The following is an 18,896-nucleotide window of genomic DNA, read 5'->3' as shown; positions in this document are numbered from 1 at the left end:
CACCTAAGTAATTCACCTCTGCTATTACAGGGCTTTCAGGATCATAAGCTTCTTCTGCATAAGAAGCCTCTTGAGTACTGTTGGATGCAGCTTGCATTCCATTCAGACTCTGAGAAATCATATTGACTTGCTGAGTCAATATTTTATTCTGAGCCAATATGGCATTCAGAGTATCAACTTCAAGAACTCCCTTCTTTATAGGCGTCCCATTACTCACAGGATTCCTCTCAGAAGTGCACATGAACTGGTTATTAGCAACCATGTCAATGAGTTCTTGAGCTTCTGCAGGCGTTTTCTTTAGGTGAATGGATCCACCTGCAGAAGTATCCAATGACATCTTTGATAATTCAGACAGACCATCATAGAATATCCAGGATGGTCCATTCTGAAAGCATGTCAGAAGGACACTTTTTGGTCAACTGTTTGTATCTTTCCCAAGCTTCATAAAGGAATTCACCTTCTTTCTGTCTGAAGGTCTGAACATCCACTCTAAGCTTGCTCAGCTTTTGAGGAGGAAAGAACTTGGCTAAGAAAGCCGTGACCAGCTTATCCCAAGAGTTCTGGCTGTCTTTGGGTTGAGAGTCCAACCACACTCTAGCTCTGTCTCTTACAGCAAAAGGGAAAAGCATGAGCCTGTAGACTTCAGGATTTACTCCATTAGTCTTAACAGTATCACAGATCTGCAAGAATTCAGTTAAGAACTGAAAAGGATCTTCAGATGAAAGTCCATGAAACTTGCAGTTCTGCTGCATCAGAGAAACTAATTGAGGTTTCAGCTCAAAATTGTTTGCTCCAATGGTAGGAATGGAGATGCTTCTTCCATGTAAATTGGAATTAGGTGCAGTAAAGTCACCAAGCATTCTCCTTGCATTATTGTTGTTGGGTTCGGCTGCCATCTCCTTTACTTGTTCGAAATTATCAATAAGGTTGTCTCTGGATTGTTGTAATTTAGCTTCTCTTAGTTTCCTCTTCAGAGTCCTTTCAGGTTCTGGATCAGCTTCAACAAGAATGCCTTTTTCTTTGTCCCTGCTCATAAGAAAGAGAAGAGAAAAAGAAAAGAAGAGGAATCCTCTATGTCACAGTAAAGAGGTTCCTTATTGTTAGTAGAAGAAGAGAAGAAGAAAAATTCGAACACAGATAGAAGAGGGGGTTCGAATTTGGTAAGTGATGTGAGGAAGAGATGTTAGTAGATAAAAAAAATAAATAGAATAAGATGAGAGAGGGAGAGGATTTTCGAAAATAATTTTTGAAAAAGAGTTAGTGATTTTCGAAAATAGTTTTTGAAAAAGGCTAGTAGTTTTCGAAAATTAAGATTTAAAAATTGAAATAATTAGTTAATTAAATAGAAATTTTGAAAAAGAGGGAGATATTTTCGAAAATTGGAGAGAGAGAGTTAGTTAGGTAGTTTTGAAAAAGATAAGAAACAAACAAAAAGTTAGTTAGTTAGTTGAAACAAATTTTGAAAAGATAAGAAGTTAGGAAGTTAGAAAAGATATTTTGAAATCAAATTTTTGGAAAAGGTGAGATAAGAATATATTTTTGAAAAGATATGATAGAAATTAGTTTTTGAAAAAAAGATTTGATTTTTAAAAATACAATTAATGACTTGATTCACAAGAAATCACAAGATACGATTCTAAAACTTAAAGTTTGAATCTTTCTTAACAAGCAAGTAACAAACTTGAAATTTTTGAATCAAAACATTAATTGTTATTGTTATTTTCGAAAATTTGATATAAAAATAAGAAAAAGATTTTTGAAAAATATTTTTGGAATTTTCGAAAATAACTAAGAAATTTGAAAAAGATTTGATTTTTGAAAAAGATTTTGAAAAAGATAAGATTTTCAAATTGAAAATTTGATTTGACTCATAAGAAACAACTCGATTTTAAAAATTTTTGAAAAAGTCAATCCAATTTTCGAATTTAATGAGAGAAAAAGGGAAAGATATTTTTTTGATTTTTGAATTTTTTTGATGAGAGAGAAAAACATGAAGATTATGCAATGCACGAATTTTTTTAGATCAAAACAATGAATGCATGCAAGACTGCTATGAATGTCAAGATGAACACCAAGAACACTATGAAGATCATGATGAACATCAAGAACATATTTTTGAAAAAAATTTTAATGCAAAGAAAACATGCAAGACACCAAACTTAGAATTCTTTAATGCTTAGACACTAAGAATTCAAGAATGCATATGAAAAACAAGAAAAGACACAAAACATGCAAATGCAAAGTTCAAACAAGAAGACTTACCAAGAACAACTTGAAGATCATGAAGAACACTATGAATGCATGATTATTTTCGAAAAATGCAAGATGCACATGCAATTGACACCAAACTTATAACATGACTCAAGACTCAAACAAGAACACAAAAAATATTTTTGATTTTTATGATTTTATGATTTTTTTTGTATTTTTATTTTAAAATTTTCGAAAATCATTTTGAAAAAGAAAAATAAGGATTCCAAAATTTTTAATATGAATTCCAAGAATCTTATGCTCTTTAGTCTAAAGCTCCAATCAAAGGGTCAGGCATGGCTTAATAGCCAGCCAAGCTTTAGAAGATATTGATATTTTTTTCTGTATAGAGCAACTAAGTGTGTGAGAATCTCTTGTGATGATAAGTTGAAACCCCAGTCCAAAAGATTAGACATGGCTTTACAGCCGGCCAGGATTCAACAAATCATCATGAAACACTAGAATTCATTCTTAAAAATTCTGAAGAAAAATAAATTTTTGAAAACTTTTTTTTTTTCAAAAACAGATGAGAAAATTTTGAAAGATTTTTGAAAAATTTTTTTAAGAGAAAACAAAAAGAAAATTACCTAATCTGAGCAACAAGATGAACCGTCAGTTGTCCAAACTCGAACAATCCCCGGCAACGGCGCCAAAAACTTGGTGCGCAAAAATTGTGATTACACTTTGATTATGTAAAATTCATTGCTCTTTCTTTCCCTGGTAATGGCGCCAAAAACATGATGCCAATACCATGGTTCACAACTTCGCACAACTAACCAGCAAGTGCACTGGGTCGTCCAAGTAATACCTTACGTGAGTAAGGGTCGAATCCCACGGAGATTGTTGGTATGAAGCAAGCTATGGTCACCTTGTAAATCTCAGTCAGGCGGATATAAAATAGTAATGGGGTTTTCGAAAATAATTAATAAAACAGGGATAGAAATACTTATGTAAATCATTGGTGAGAATTTCAGATAAGCGAATAGAGATGCTTTCGTTCCTCTGAACCTCTGCTTTCCTGCTATCTTCATCCAATCAGTCTTACTCCTTTCCATGGCTGGCTTTATGTAATGCATCACCATTGTCAAGGGCTACTTTCGGTCTTCTCTTGGGAAAATGATCCAAATGCCCTGTCACGGCACGGCTAATCGTCTGGAGGCATCACCCTTGTCAATGGTTACATCCTATCCTCTCAGTGAAAGTGGTAAACGCACCTTGTCACGGCACGGCTATTCATCTATCGGTTCTCGATCATGCTGGAATAGGATTTACTATCCTTTTGCGTCTGTCACTACGCCCAGCAATCGCGAGTTTGAAGCTCGTCACAGTCATTCAATTATTGAATCCTACTCGGAATACCACATACAAGATTTAGACTTTCCGGATTCTCTTGAATGCCGCCATCATTCTAGCTTACACCACGAAGATCCCAATATCTCGGACTCGGTCCCCTGTATTATTAATCTAAGAGATATTCGTTCAATCGGAGGTAGAACGGGAGTGGTTGTCAGGCACGTGTTCATAGGGAATGATGATGATTGTCACGTTCATCACATTCAGGTTGAAGTGCGAATGAATATCTTAGAAGTGGAATAAGTTGAATTGAATAGAAAACAGTAGTACTTTGCATTAATCTTTGAGGAACAGCAGAGCTCCACACCTTAATCTATGGAGTGTAGAAACTCTACCGTTGAAAATACATAAGTGATAAGAGAGTTCATTGGCCTCGGCCCCAGAGGGGAACCGGAGTAACCAAGACTGCGAATACAATGATAAAAAGTTCTATTTATAATAAACTAGTCACTAGGGTTTACAGAAGTAAGTAATTGATGCATAAATCCACTTCCGGGGCCCACTTGGTGTGTGCTTGGGCTGAGCTTTAACTTTCCACGTGCAGAGGCCATTTGTGGAGTTGAACGCCAGGTTTTGATCCATTTCTGGCGTTCAACTCTGGTTCTTGATCCATTTCTGGCGCTGAACTCCAGAATTGGGCAGAGAGCTGATGTTGAACGCCAGTTTACGTCGTCTATCCTCGAGAAAAGTATGGACTATTATATATTGCTGGAAAGCCCTAGATGTCTACTTTCCAACGCAATTGGAAGCGCGCCATTTTGAGTTCTGTAACTCTAGAAAACCCACTTTGAGTGCAGGGAGGTCAGATTCCAACTGCATCAGCAGTCCTTCTTCAACCTCTGAATCTGATTTTTTGCTCAAGTCCCTCAATTTCAGCCAGAAAATACCTGAAATCACAGAAAAACACACAAACTCATAGTAAAGTCCAGAAATGTGAATTTAACATAAAAACTAATGAAAACATCCCTAAAAGTAACTAGATCCTACTAAAAACATACTAAAAACAATGCCAAAAAGCGTATAAATTATCCGCTCATCACATCCGCATCACCACATAATTTCTCACACCTCCGCATCACTATGTAATCAATCATATCTCCACATCATCACATAGGTATATTTTTAGTCGTTCATCAGTCTTAGCATCAAAACATTTGATTTCCAATTACCCAAACTTCTTTAACGTTTAATTAAGATAAAATTCATTTTCTTAATAAACCAAACTCAAATTATAATTTAAAACAAAGTCTTTTGTCAATAAACTGAACTTAGAACATAATATTTTTCTTAATAAATGACCTAAAACCAGAATGCTTTTTACCACAACTTAAAATCATAACATAATTTATTCTTTTTCTAACAAATTGAAATCAAATAATACGGTTCTTAAATTAAACGTTCTTTTAAATAACGCTTTAAACAAAGCCTCAGAGTTTTATAAAAATCCGGACTTTGCCACCCTTTAAGGATCTCAACCAAGTTATTTTTCAAATCCTTTCCAACCATTTCAAGTAACAAATCATTTTAAAAATTCACAGTGTTTCAAATATCAAATAAGTTTTCAATAATCAAATTGTTTTCTATGAAGCTAAGACTCTTTTTATTTCAATAAAATTCAGCTCCCTTTCAAATCTATTGCTAATAAAACCAAAAAAAAAATTTACACGTATATTCAAACTTTACAAAACCTTCTGACCATGTTCTTTTTACATTTAATATTAACCAAAACCACATTTTCATTTATTTTTACAAGAATTCAGACAGAACCTCCCCTTAAAACTCGACTTCACTACCTTACGGGCTCCCTCACTTTCATGACTTCTCGACAGTTTACCAGTCTTCCATCAACACTTTTTAAACATAAGGTTCTCAATAATCGGTGTATGATTCCAATCCTTGTAAAATCATTTATAAACCCTCAAAATTACTACTTTTGATTAAGAAATCAATTTCAGGAACTCAATTTAGAAACCCAAACTCAATGTGTTTATCATTTATCAAACCTCAATCTCACAATTTACTCTTTATAACTTTATTCAGCAACTAATTACATTATTAAGTAAAATTCAGAATTTTTGACAACCATTCAATCCCAAACAACCTTGCAAGATGTACATAAGTGCTAAACGAATTTCAATTGACACTCATATAATCATCATCATACTAACACCAAAATCAATTACTATTCACTTTCACAACCAAAAACTCAATCACAATCACAGCCAATCATTCAGAGCCAAAAATCCAAACTCAATAACATTATAATTGCTAACATATTTGCAGTTATCCACTATACTTTTGGGCATTCTTAAATTGAAAATTGTTAAATTTAAAATAAAACCCCTACCTCCGTATGAAATCAAAATAATGAAAACTTCGGAGAAGCTTTCTGACCGAGTCGCTGAAGAAGAAAACGTCAGAAATCGCTTGTACCTTCTAGAACTCCAATTGGCCGAACTCAAGAGAAAGAAGAGTTACGTCACTGTCAACTTCTACCAGACAAAAGTAATGCCAATGTATAGAAGAGGAGGATATAAACACTTTTACCATATTAGATTTTTGATTGGAATTACGAATCATAAAAAATCGAAGCCGGAGTTTTGGGTGTGCGTCACGGATTTCTCATGCAAGCATTCTGTCTCTCTCTCTCCGTATGAAAGGAAAAGAAGCCAATGAATTTTCATGATGATTATATGTGATTAGGGAAGTGTTTCATTTTGAGAAATATTAGGTGTCATGGTTTAATAAAGAAATAAAACATATGTCTTGATTATATATACATGCATAGTAAGTCAAGTTCCATTTCCTTTTCTTTGGTTCCTTTGAAGGCTACGTTTGATACCTTCCATAATAATAATAATAATAATAATAATAATAATAATAATAATAATAATAATAATAACAATAATAATAATAATAATCAATTTAATTTTTGTCTATCAAAATAATTTTTGATAAATAATTCAAACTAATAGAATAAGTCATAATTAAATTAAACTTCAATAATCATAAAATTCTATTTAATTATTTTTGTTAAAAATAGTTTTCTTAAAAACAAAATCTCAATATAATATAATAACTTATAAATAACTAATTATTTAATTTTCAAAAATTCGGAGTGTTACATCCTACCCCACTTATAAAAATTTTTATCCTCGAAAATTAGCATATTACACAAAATATTATATAGTTTCAACACTTTATTTTTTTGAAATACCTTATGGAAAAAGCAAAAAGTCTCAACTCATATAGATACATATAAAATTTCAAATACTTGAATTTTCATATGACATAGAGATGATAGTGTTGACGTGTGGTTGCAAAGTAGAAGTTACAAGGTAGGCATGATATCTCAAGAAAAACGGATATTTCAAAGAATTCAAGCAAACATATACAGTTAAGATCGAATGAAAATCGCATATGATCAAGGAACAGGATTGGAGAATAATTAGTTCACTTTTACAAGAAAGAAACCTCAGACAAAACTTCAAGACAAACCATGGAAGAACAAGATACGTACCGAGCAACCCTGAGACACAACTTCTAACGCTTCCAAAACCCACGATTCGCATTACCTATTACTTCTATTTTGTCCATGATAACCCATTAGTGTTCTCGTATACATAAATCATCAATATTAAGTTGGCGAGACCTAATACCACGAGAAATGCAATGGCCGACTAACAACATTAATCAATAGACACTCATGCATATAAAACTCAAACTCTTGTCATTAGGACAAGTTCTATTGCACGACAAACACTTAGAGTATGCAAGGAAGCATAGTCTGTCCATTCCCAAGGCTCTAACAGGAATGAACTGCTCTGATACCATAATGTAACACCCTAACTTTTAGCACCTCATGATCGTACTAAAAGTCCGAGCACTACCCAACTCTAAACTTTTTTATTTTATACGATTTTTATTTAATACTGAGCCTTTACGAATACGGATTAGAATTTTAATCAAGAAAATGAAAAGTCTTTACTTTTAACCACTTAGCCAAAATGATACATACATATAAAATCACATAGTATATAATATATATATATATATATATATATATATATATATATATATATATATATATATATATATATATATATATATAATCACATAGTATCACATACATAGACGTATTCCAAAATTTTCAAATACAAGTCCTACTCCTTTAAAAATCAAAGACAATAAACAGCAAGGGGAAAATAAAATCTAAGACTAAACCAAATGCAGAAAATACGGAAATGTATATATATATACATAAAACTCTGAAGTTCAGTCGCGGCTCCGCGCTAACGATTCTTGAACCTTTTGCTTAAAAGGAAATTTGTAGGAGGGTGAGAACGTCGTCCTCGTATGTTCTCAGTAGGGTAAGTGAATGCCGTAAAAATACAGAATAAAATATAAATAGTTAATTCACGGCCCAAAATTTGTTTTCTCTATTAAACCCTTAAAATCATTCATAAGTCTTACTTAAAACTGTTTAAATCCCTTTCGTTAAGTCACATTACTTAAGTAAAATCTCAGTCACGTTAACAGTTCATCAGCCACAAGTAGCATTCTCCAATACATTACTAAGTTCACAACATCAACAAAATATCTAATTAGGCACACAAGCAAGTAACCAAGGCAAACAACACAATCACAGGAAAATTGAATAAACAACCACAATCAAATCTATGTGCGCAAACAATTTATGATGCATGCCTATTCCTAGTGCAGGCCATGAGCTCATACGTCAGTTGTCTACCCGTAACCCGACATTATTCGGAGTGAACCCCGAATATGGTTTCTTTACTATGTCAGTTAGACACATTAGTATTATCATGGGCGAACCCATGTCATTCAAGATACCTTGGCATCACGGTTACCCGTGTCAGTTAGGCCACGTCATAATAACATTTTAATGTGCATCATTGTAAAAAACGGTACTATCAGTTAGGCGAACATTCCCGCATTAGCAACCTTAGGCTATCAGTTAGGCAGGCACTTTCGCATTAGCCATTTGGCACAAAGGCCCAGTAAAACAAACAATTATCAATTATGTTTTTTATTCTGGCTATCAGTTAGGTGGACATTCCCGCATTAGCAATCCTAGGCTATCAGTTAGGCGTGCACTTCCGCGTTAGCACTTTTGCACAAAGGCCCATCCAAACATACAGTTCTCATAAATAATTATCCGTTTTCAATTATTTCTTCCATTCGTGGTTTCTCATTTTCTTTCTTTTCATCATACCTCCGCATCACCAAACAATCAATCTTACCTCCGCATCACCACATAATTTCTCACACCTCTGCATCACCATGTAATCACTCATACCTCCACATCACCACATAGGTATACTTTCATCCGTTCATCAGTCTTAGCATCAAAACATTTGATTTCCAATTACCCAAACTTCTTTAACGTTTAATTAAGTTAAAAATTCATTTTCTTAATAAACCGAACTCAAATTATAATTTAAAACAAAGTCTTTTGTCAATAAACTAAACTTAAAACATAATGTTTTTCTTAATAAATGACCTCAAAACAGAATGCTTTTCTCCATAACTTAAAATCATAGCATAATTTGTTATTTTCCTAACAAATTGAAATCAAATAATGTGGTTCTTAAATTAAAATTTCTTTTAAATAATGCTTTAAACAAAGCCTCAGAGTTTTATAAAAATTTTTGCAGTATTTCCTCTAAAATTTGGACTTTGCCACCCTTCAAAGGTCCCAACCAAACTACTTTTCAAACCCTTTCCAACCATTTCAAGTAACAAATCATTTTCAATAATCACATCATTTCAAATAGCAAAATAAGTTTTCAATAATCAAAATGTTTTCTTTAAATCTAAGCCTCTTTTTATTTCAATAAAATTCACCTCCCTTTTAAATCTGTTGCTAATAAAACCAAAGGAAAAATTCACACGTCCATTCAAACTATACAAAACCTTCCGACCATGTTCTTTTTACATTTAATATTAATCAAAACCATCTTTTCATTTATTTTTACAAGTATTCGGACAGAACCTTCTCTTAAAACTCAACTTCATTACCCTTACGGGCTCCCTCACCTTCATAACTTATCGACAGTTTACCAGCCTTCCATCAGCACTTTTCAAACATAAGGTTCTCATTAATCGACATATGATTCCAATCCTTATACAAGCATTTATAAACTCTCAAAATTACTAATTTTAGTTAAGAAATCAATTTCAAGAACACAGTTTAGAAACTCAGACTCGATGTGTTTATCATTTATCAAACCTCAATCTCATAATTTACTCTTTATAACTTGACTCAGCAACCAATTACATTATTAAGTAAAAATTAAAATTTTCGACAACCATTCAATCCCAAAAAACCTTGTAAGATGTACATAAGCGCTAAACGAATTTGAATTCACACTCATATAATCATCAGCATACTAACACCAAAACCAATTATCATTCACTTTTACAACCAAAAACTCAATCAAAATCACAGCCAATCATTCACAGCCAAAAATCCAAACTCAATAACATTATAATTACTACTATATTTGCAGTTATCCAATATAATAATCAATTTAATTTTTGGCTATCAAAATAATTTTTGATAAATAATTCAAATTAAAAGAATAAGTCATAATTAAATTAAACTTCAATAATCATAAAATTTTATTTAATTATTTTTGTTAAAAATAGTTTTCTTAAAAATAAAATCTCAATTTAATATAATAACTCATAATTAACTAATTATTTAATTTTCAAAAAATTTTTCGGGGTATTACCTTGGGTGCCATGCCTTTCCTTCTATATGGATGATGGGCGCTAGTGTTGGGTGTTGAGCGCCCCTTCCCCAGCTTCTTATGGATGTTGACACACTACTTAAAGAATTAAAATTGAAATTAACTAACTAGGCGAAAAAATAAAATACTAAGTGATTGGGTTTCCTCTCAACAAACTCTATTTTAACGTCACTAGCTTGACTTATAGCACTTTCTAGGATAGAATTTGGACCAATTTTTGTCGGAATATTTTTTTTCCAAGTTAATGCTTTAATTTCTGCCCATTCACTGTGAATTCTCTTCCATTGTTTTTCTATATTACCTCAGTGTGTCCAAATGGAGACACTTTACTCACCACAAAGGGTCTAGACCACCTTGTCTTGAGTTTTCCTGGGAATCACTTCAATCGTGAGTTAAATAGCAACACCTTTTGTCCTACTTCAAAATCTCTTGAGATGATTTTCTTGTCATACCACCCTTTTGTTCTCTCCTTGTATAGCTAAGTATTGTCATATGTTTGACTCCTAAGCTCATTAAGTTTATTGAGTTGTAGTAGTCTTTTTCACTCACACCTTTGGCGTAAAAAATTTAAGAATTTAATCGTCCAAAATGCTCTATGCTCCAGTTCGATGATGCATGAGCATCTTTAGTTATTTTCTTTATTAATTCTTTGAATAAAGTTAATATTTTTCTTATTCTTAATTGATATTTTAGTGCTTTTGATCAATGTGTCTTGGAGTTATTTTGAGCTTTGGTGTGTGTAGGAAAGTGTTAGAAATAAATAAGAATAATGATGAAAAGAAGCAAGCAAGAGGAAGACTCAAGAGCAAGAGATTGAGGAAGCAAACAGAGAGCTTTTGGATCAAATAGAAGGGTTGCTAGACCAAACAGAGACTCCAAGAGATGACAATCCCAAGCTCACACAAGTAGGGCACATCCAACGTGCCTCTAAAGAAGCAAGGGCACATCCAACGTGCCACTAAGTGAAGCTCCCAAGGAAGCAAGAGTTAGAAACAAGCCAAGGATTGGAAGTTCAAAGAAAAATTACAACTTTGACCTCTTCCTACTCCAAAAAGGATGATTTGAGCTATAGAGGCCCAAATGAAGTTTTTTTCAGCGGCATTAGAAAGCTAGCTTCCAGAGATTTCTAATGATATATAATAGTCTATAGTGGATATTCATTTTGGGCCTTGAATGGCCCTCTTATTTTAGCATCTGAAAATAACTCACGACCAACATGATTCATCATGCGTCCAACGTGACCTCTTCATACTCCATCGAGCATAACCTGAGGTATAGAGGTTCAAATGAAGCAATTACAGTGGCATTAGAAAGCCAACATCCAGAGATTTCTAACGATATATATATGTCTATGGTAAATCTGAGTCTAACACTACCGTTTCTTTCGTTGAAAGCAGCATGATGTGTTGATTATCGTTGGTAAAGAATTTCACAAAAATAGTCACGTTGCAACTATAGTTCTAAACCAACAATGGATCCTCAAATCAAATTTTAATATGGTTGTCACAAAGTTCAACCCCAATAAAAGTAAATCTAAGTATTCAAATCTTGGGTCATCTCACAAGGAATGGGAAAATATGTGCATCAATATTGGTTAGAATTTTGGGGTTGGGAGTCATAAGCAAGAATTTAAACTACTAAACTTCACATGAAAGAAATCTTAAAGTGAAAGAAACTAGATCAAGCAATTAAAGCAAGGTATGAGCAATTTCAATCTAACAAGGGAAGCATATAAATCTATTTCTATTCTAGAATTAAGTAAACAACTAGACTACTACAACAAGAATCAAGCAATTGGTATTTTTGGGTTTTAAGTATGAATAATAAAAGGAATTCTTGGCTAGACATGGGAATTGGGGTCACTATCCTTGTCTAATAACCATATCCTGACAATTATGAGGAACCAAGCTCATTAAGTCTACTTCTATGTTTGAAGTATATCAAATGGCTTGATCAACATCAATCCATAAGTTCTAACCTAACTACTAATTGACTTAGTAGTAGGCTAGTGTCAATGGTTATCAAATATAATACTAAAAAATTAATCTTCTACAGATTTATATGAATTATGTACATAACAAAATATGAATGAAACATTTAGAAAAAAAATGAATTCAACTTTCAAAATAAACACTTAAAAATTACAATTCTATATTAGAAAAAAAATAAACTAATCTAATTCTTAGACAACATTACGACTTTTCAGCAAAAAGTAGTAGCCTTGCAACCTTAGTTCTAAAGAAAGTCTTTGCTTCCTTTTTCCATTATCTATTTTTCCAGCAGTGGAACTCAGCTAAGAGAGCTATGTAACGACCCACATTTTTAAAAATATATATATAAATAAGTTATAATTTATTTTATAAATTGGAGTTCCTTATTTTTAGAAATTATTTTATTATAAGTAATTAAATTAATTTTATAACTATTTGAATTCAATTAAATTCATATTCTTATATATATATTATGATAAAATATTTTACATAATTAAAACTATAATTTTAGTAATTTATAAGTAATGAAAATTATATATATATATATGAGTAAATAACATTTTTAATTTAAAAATAGAGTTTAGTTAATGATATTATTATCAAGCTCGGTATCTGTCGATATGAGTAAATAACGGTACTCTTCGGTGAACTTAGCTTTGCTAAGCTTCATCGTATATCTTTTATCATTATGTTACTGATGTCATTTATATTAGTAACTCATATATATTATTGCTTGTGTTTTAATATATCCAACTTTCATAATTATCTGTTTAAGATATTTATAACTTGAACTGCTGACTCAGCAACTTCAGAACTTGACACCTAGCCACATTTATCACCATTAATCAATATCCTTTACCATTAGTCCCATTCTCTTGACCGAATGCCACTAAGGTGTGTGTGGTTCAAAGATTAAATTTTATTACTAGGAATGTTATTCCTAGGAATATAATACCTAGGAATAAGATTACTTGGAATAGAAGATACCTATGTTTGTTTATAAAATTTAATGTCTTGGAATGTTATGTAATAATCCTAGGAATGAATAAATTTTTGTGTGGTTGAGTTTAAATTTCTTGGCCATATTATGTAATATGTCAAAATTACCCTTACTCATTCAAATTAAATTATTAATGACTAAAAATTAAATATAAAGCTAATTAAATATTATTTTTTACATTGTTTTTTTTAATTTACAAAATATCTCTAATAATAAATTTACTAAAATACCCCTAATAATAAATATATTTAGCTAAAATTATTATTGATTCTAATTTTTTTTAGAATTTACTAAAATACTCCTAATATCAAATACCTTTAGCTAAATTGTTTATTGATTCTAATTTTCTTAAATTTACTAAAATACCCTTAATATTAAATATGTTCAAATAAAATTATTATTGATTCTATTTTTTTAAATTTACTTAAATACCCCCAATATCAAATATGTTTAACTAAAATTATTATTGATTCTATTTTTTTCTTAAATTTATCAAAATACCCCCAATATCAAATATCTTTACTTAAATTATTATTGATTCTAAATTTCACTTAATAATATGTTTAATTAAAATTATTACTTTTTTTACATTTTGAATTTACAAAAATACTTCTAATAAAAAATTTACTAAAATACCCTTAATAAAAATATGTTTAATTAAAATTATTATCGATTCTAATCTTTTCAAATTTACTAAAATACCCCTAATAACAAATATATTTAATTAAAATTAACATTATCACAATTAAATTCACTAAAAAAACATTACTATTATCCAAATAAAAGTTACAAAGAAGTCTCAAAAGTAAAAAATTACTTGCACTAATAAGCATACATGCACAACTCTTATCCAAGAACACAAACACATAAACAAAATGAAATCAATGTTACGACAGACAACCTCACACATAGAAAAATTATTACAATTATCGAGCATGATGTCTTCTCCTCCATTGATTCCACATTTCTTGTGCAAGTTGATCTCTCCATCTACCCCAAGCATCACTCGTTTCAATATGGTGGATCGTCTCACCATCTACTCCAAGTATATTTTGATCTTCTATCTCATCAATAGGATCCACAACCATCACTCTTCTAATATGATTATGCAAAAGGCAACAAGCAGTTATAATTCTTCCTTGAGTCTTAATAGGATAAAATGATCTTCCCCTTAAAATTTCCCATCTTGCTTTCAATATTCCAAATGCACTTTCAATGACATTCCTAGCTTGTGAGTGTTTCATATTAAAAAACTCTTGAGCTGTACTGGGTTGATTATGTGGATTAAACTCACTCAAATGATATTTTTGTCCTCTATAAGGTGCAAAAAATCCTTCACAATTCATATATCCAGCATCACATAAGTAATAATGACCTAGTGTGACATACACAATTGAACAAAATTAATGAAAGATCAAATGGTTACTTTGATAACATATTAAAGTCTCAATAAAATACCTTGGGGAACACTAAACCCATTGCGAAATAGTGCATCTCGCAATACCCTAGAATCCACAGCTGAACCCTCCCAACCCGCCAGTACGTAGATAAATTGCATATCGGGAGCAACCACTCTAAGCACATTGGTTGTTATGTCACCTTTTCTGTTTCGATATCTAGGCTTGTCAGCCTCAAGGACATTGACTTTGATATGAGTACCATCTAAGGCTCCTAGGCAATCCTAAAATCCAAAACAAAGATCAATTAACTCAATCCTAAAGAACACCAACCATATGAGATTTAATAACATTAGCAAAATAAATTACCTTAAACCATTTTCATCGTTCATCCATTCTATCTTGGCTAAATGGTTGAGGTTTCTTCAGTAAGAGATTATGACATCTCAAAATAGCAAGCAATACATCATTAAACTGCCTACTAATTGTTTCTTTAGATCTCACAAATTGTCTCTTTATTACTCTAATTTTGACGTCATGTGCTATAATATGTAAAAACATGGCAACCATTTCTTCCACACCCATATTCCTACTTGGTTCTAACCTTCCAACCCTTTTAAGCATGTTACACAATGCATGAAAAGCACATCTATTCATTCTTGTGTTCTCTATACATGCTAGATTACTAAAATAAATAATTCTATCAACACTAACATCTCTTATTACTTGCTTACTATAACTATCATTCCATTTTCTTTTCTTTTTTTTCAATTGCAATATAATCAAAATATAGCAAATCATCAACAACTTAACCATAAGGTCATTCATTAATTCGAAATGTAAAATCAAGCAGGCAATAACTTTCATCTTCTGTTTGGGATCCATTCTGCAAAAAAAAAATAAAATAAAATATTTAGCTAGAAGTCTTAACTATTTATTTATTCTATGTAAACACTATGAACCTGCGGAAAGAGGGAGGAGAGGAAGTCTATGAAAACACTTGATTTATAGACTAGCCTTACCAATGTAAACAATATAATACATGAGCATTGATCGACAAAACTCACTCAGAAATCTCATGTCATTCTAACATAAATTGGTGCTGATAACAAAATGAATAACCTGGGAAATACTGTCAATTTATTTAATTCTTACCCCCAAAGATAAGAACATATGAAAAAGACATTTCCGTGTTGCTCCAAATATAAGTAAAGTCCCAACAATAGACAAGTTACAACTTGACAAAACAGAATCATAAAACATGGAATGTATGAAAAAGAAGTTTTTATGTTGCTGCAAATGTAAGCTTCAACATAAAACAAATCACATTTTGACAAATCAAATAATGAAATATGGAACATGGACAGAACATCATGTACATGAACAGAGAACATCCGTTCAAGTAGAAAACTGGAAAAAAATATGATTTGTTGGAATAATGAACAGAAGAAAAACAAAATTGGTGATCGAGCATTAAATTGTCCCAGCACCTACATTTGTGATGTTTTATATACATTTTTGAATAAGGCTCTGTCTGTAGTATCATAAAAAAATTAAGGTATTTATATGAATAAGGAGCCTGATATTCCCTTACTTAGAATCATGAATACATGTAAGAATGTGGTCATCACATTGGTAAAATATTTAAACTCCACAAAGTACAACCTCAGAAATATTTCGCATGTTAAATAATCCAAATATTAAAATATTAAAATATTTAGTTAGAAGACTTTACTATTTATTTATTCTATATAATGATTACTATAGCAGACTAAAATGTGGAAAGAATAAAGGTAAGAATTACCACTTTATATTTTCCAAAATCCAAATACAATGGAATTAAAAAAAATATATTAAGCTAACAAAATGAAATAAGAACATCTTCACACAACTCATGAACTGCATTCTTGTGATACCTACTAAACCCAATGCTATGAGTAGATCATATGTAATTCAGATTCCATCATTCTAGCATGTGTAAGAAGATTAACCTGATTAAAATCTTGAAGCTGTTTTACAGCTACTCAAAATACTCATTTCACCAAACTAAATAACACAGGACCAAAATAAGTAGTACTTCCCAATTCACACATAGGGATAAGATGAACATGCAGAGAATAAAAGTTGGCAAGTTCAAGAACTCTTGTCTTATTGTCAAAATTGGACCACCAAATTTTTCCATTCTCAGAACTTAAATCCAAAAGCACTGTTAAGTCACTAAAGTATTCAGCAGTTTGACGAATCTCAGATGTGATGACTGATAAGCATGCAATGAAGAAGAACAAAAAATAATAATAATAATAATAATAATAATAATAATAATAATAATAATAATAATAATAATAATAATAATAATAATAATAATAATAATAAATAGTAAAAAGAAGTTAGCAACCTGCCTTGAAGATTAGAGAGGTTGGCAATCTGACGAGGGATATCACCAGAGAGAGAATTGACATTGAGATACAAGTCAGTGAGGTGAGTCAAGGAGGAAATCTCCTTGGGTAAAATTCCACTGAGAGAGTTGAAGTGAAGATAGAGACCAGTCAAGCTCTTAAGACTAGAAATGGCAGCAGATATGCTTCCAGAGAGACCCTTTCCTTGCAGTGAGATATTCACTACAAGACCTTCTTGGTTGCAAGCCACGCCCTCAAAATAGGAGAAATATCTAAACCTCAAAAATGATTATCTCAGCGTATGCAGGACAAAGTTAACTTGGCTATAGAAATGCATTTGAGAAATTTTACAAAGTGCAGCATACATGAATCATCTTCAGAATACGTCCTCTCAGTTGAATCATATTCTACAATTGGAAGCTGAAAAGGAAGTAGAACATATCAAAATAAAGTGTGTACTTACTACAATATACAAACTGGTTCAGATCAAGAGTAATTCTTCCTTGTTTTGTAGTATCAAATGACAATCTTGCATAGATGAGAGGCCTACTATGCAGTTGAAAGCAATCAAACAAGGACTAAATAAATTTCTTTCTCCATTGCATTATTTCTTTCTCCATATGACTAATAAAGCATTTTCAACTTATTATCCCAAGAAAGGAGCATACAGAAATTAAGGCATGGATAATAGTAGTGTAAACAAACATTGAGAATTGAGATAGTTTTGGCTTAACCACTAGTAGTCAATTTGATGTGCAACTTCTCCAGGATGATTTACTACAAATTAAACTATGAAGATGTCTTACCGCACAGGCAGAGTAAAATGCAGGAAAATCCAGCGTGAAGCCAATCTTTACCAATGCCTGGAAACAGATTCGGCAAAGTTATTTAGAGTTGCATCCACAATCATATATAAGGTTGAAAAAACCTAGAACAAACTTAGAACAATTGTTTAGACGAATTGAAATATATCTAGAAAATTGTTTCAATTCCAATTTCATTGAAACAATAAAACACATTCCAATTCCAATTCCAATATTTCAAACCTAGAACAAACCTGTGCTTGAAAAAGATCAACAGGAACAGGAAGATGTGAGGAGGGAGAGGGGCGAGGGAGACGACACGAATAGGAAGCACAACTCGAGCAGAGACGGAGGCGAGAGATGCGCAAGCAACCGAGCTCAGAGGAAGGAGAGAGGACAGACGCGAGCGCGAGCACGAACACGAACGCGAACACGAACAGAGGTGAGATGTGATGATGAACACGAACGCGAACGGTTGATAGTGAATCTTCCTTCTAGAATAAGGAGCTCGGTGGTCGTGCGAATCCAGATCAGCGGCGAGGCGGCGCCGACGTCGGTGGAACCTCCATGAATTTGGGAAAAAATTTGGCTAGGATTTCGTTTTCATGGAGGAGTTGCTCTGCTAGGGTTTGGTTTTTTGTGAAATGAGTGAAAAATCTGAAGAAAGAGGGTTAGAGTTGAAGGGCATTTTAGTCATTTTGCATTGTGATATACATTCCATTCCCATTAGAATTAAAGATAACCATGGGGAAGATGGGAATTAAATTGGTGGTAATTGAATTCCTTGGAATAAAACATACCTAGGAATAATTCTTTAAACCTTGAACCAAACATGGGAATAAGATATTCCCATCTCAAAATTCCTGGGAATATATTTGTATTCCCTCCAACCACACACACCCTAAGGGAACAAAGAAAAAGAAAGAAACG

The 18,896-nt window shown here is 32.1% G+C and overlaps 1 long non-coding RNA gene and 1 other non-coding gene across 2 annotated transcripts; one reads left to right on the top strand and one right to left on the bottom strand.

Moving 5' to 3' along the window:
- Nucleotides 1-389: 389 nt before the first annotated feature.
- LOC112768200 (small nucleolar RNA R71) lies at nucleotides 390-497 on the top strand. The gene has a single exon (XR_003185638.1). It is a non-coding gene; the product is annotated as a small nucleolar RNA R71 (small nucleolar RNA).
- Nucleotides 498-17,434: 16,937 nt separating this feature from the next.
- On the bottom strand, nucleotides 17,435-17,674 carry LOC140180796 (uncharacterized). Its single transcript, XR_011874761.1, has 2 exons — nucleotides 17,627-17,674; nucleotides 17,435-17,583 (listed from the first exon to the last, which is right to left on the bottom strand). It is a non-coding gene; the product is annotated as an uncharacterized lncRNA (long non-coding RNA).
- Between the last annotated feature and the right edge of the window lie 1,222 nt (nucleotides 17,675-18,896).

Source organism: Arachis hypogaea, chromosome 17 (genome assembly GCF_003086295.3).
Source record: "Arachis hypogaea cultivar Tifrunner chromosome 17, arahy.Tifrunner.gnm2.J5K5, whole genome shotgun sequence".
Taxonomy (NCBI): domain Eukaryota; kingdom Viridiplantae; phylum Streptophyta; class Magnoliopsida; order Fabales; family Fabaceae; genus Arachis; species Arachis hypogaea.
The sequence above is the reverse complement of the archived record's forward strand: the minus strand, read 5'-3'. Positions and strand labels throughout refer to the sequence as shown.